The 2,052-nt window shown below is 44.4% G+C and overlaps 1 pseudogene; it reads right to left on the bottom strand.

Annotated features, from left to right (window-relative positions):
• Window positions 1–62: 62 nt before the first annotated feature.
• On the bottom strand, window positions 63–600 carry LOC127759586 (protein MEI2-like 6; annotated as a pseudogene).
• Window positions 601–2,052: the final 1,452 nt, after the last annotated feature.

A 2,052-nucleotide genomic window follows, 5' to 3' on the forward strand; every position in this document is an offset into this window, starting at 1 on the left:
GTAGATTAAAGAAGGGTCGTGGATAGAATCGAGGAAGATTTGGTTTGAAACTTACAGGAAACTTATTGGGGATTGTTCCTTATCATCAAGGAGGTAGTAGTAGCTGTGAAACCCCAACGCGCATGGCGGCGGGGTGGCGGCAAAAGCGCCGCTCGAAAAGCCTTGGGAAGGAGGATCGCCGGCCGCCTTTCTGCGACGAGTGCTGCGCACCGTGCGGATGAACGGCTGCTGCTCGTCGCCGTCCACAGATTTCGCGGTCTCCACGCCGCCGCCGTCCTCGATCTCCGTGATCTGGCAGCGCGTGGCGTGAGCTGCCGGGCGGCGGAGGCTGCACGACGCGGTACACTATCATCACCGGCATCACCGGCGCGGCGGCGCCCACCCAGCAGCGGCGTGCGGGAAGGCAGCTTGAACCCCCACCGGAACGAAGCAGCCCTGGAGGCAGGCGGCGCAACGCAGGTGGTGGGAACGGCGACCGGCGGCAGCGGCGGCGGCGGGAGCAAGGACTGTGCGGCGGGCAGTACTGCTCGACGGCCATGGCGCGTGCCACGGCGGCTCCCATGGCGCCGCCGAGGCGTTGAGGCGAGAGAGGCAAGACATCTCGCGCCAAATCTAGCCAAGAAAAATTGGGGGTTCGGATGGGGAGAGGTGAGATCGATTGTTGAGGGAGAAAGCCATTATATACAAGAGGAGGAATACTAGTGCTTTGGCCCTGGCCTTTCGCCGAACACCCCGTGGGCATGCACATGTCACGTGGCTACACACGGTCACTAGTAGTAGTAGAAGCAAACAGCTGGTCCATTGGATAGCCTAAAAGGGATCATTTGGAACCCAAAACTATCGTGTCAGGTTAGGAGTGCTAGTTGTAGCAGCAGTATGGTTTGTTTGGCCCTTTCAATTTCAAACCTATGATTAATTAAAGTCCCATTTGATTTATATGAAAATCATAAAAAAAAACTTTAGGGGCCCCTTTGAATCATAGGAATGAAAAAACGGAAGAATAGGAAAAATATAGGATTCTGACAAGAATACAAGTGTAAAACAGAGGATTGCAAAACACAGGAAAAACATAGGAATGATCGTTTGATTGGACCACAGGAAAAACACAGGAATCGGATGAGAGAGATAGAGTCAAAGGATTTTTACCAAGAGGTTGTACCTCTTGCTAATGTTCCTCTAAAAACTATATACAACAAGCTGTTCCATAGGAATTTTGTAGGATTTGGAAACTTCAATCCTTTGAATCAAAGAGCTACATAGGAAAAATTCCTGTAGGATTTCAATCCTACGAAATTCCTCCACAATTCCTTTGATTCAAAGGGCCCCTAAAGGATTTTAATTTTATAAGAATTTTTTCTATGAAGAACTTTGAAACCAAGGATTGAATCGTATCATATTGTTTAAAATTCCTATGAATGGACAATGTTATAGGTTTCAAACTTAACAAGAGCTTCAATGTATGAAGAAATTTCTTTTAAGTATATCTTTCTTATATGATTCTCGCGTTTTTTCATGTATCCAATCAAACGGTCCATTTATGTTTTTTTCCGCGTTTTGCAGTCATCTATTTTACATTTGTATTTTTGTTAGAATTTTATATATTTTTTATTCCCCCTTTTTTTGGTTCCTGCTATTTAAATGGGTCTGGAGATTCAATTCAATTTGGGCCTGCGATTCAATACACACGAATGATTCTTCGTATTGACAATACTGAACGTATGGGGAAAATGCAAAACTTGCATGGAAGAGATCGACCAGATGGAAATACGATTTTATGCTAACTTTACTCCAAATATACGAATGGAATTTTGAAATCTCCAACCATTTGTTCCAAGAGTTAAATATACCAAAGGATTAGTTGTGTGCTAGCTTGTCAGAAGAGACCGAGAATGTAAATCATTTTCCCTATTTTTTTTTTCAAAACGATGGTAATCCTACAAAATTCTTTACAGACTTTTATTTCAAATACAACATCAGGTCAGTTTACTTTACTACTGGTAGGCCTGGTTTAGTTCCCAATTTTTTCATAAAAACATCACACCGATTTTTTGA

Source organism: Oryza glaberrima, unplaced genomic scaffold, assembly GCF_000147395.1.
Source record: "Oryza glaberrima unplaced genomic scaffold, OglaRS2 ChrUN-Ctg54, whole genome shotgun sequence".
NCBI lineage: Eukaryota > Viridiplantae > Streptophyta > Magnoliopsida > Poales > Poaceae > Oryza > Oryza glaberrima.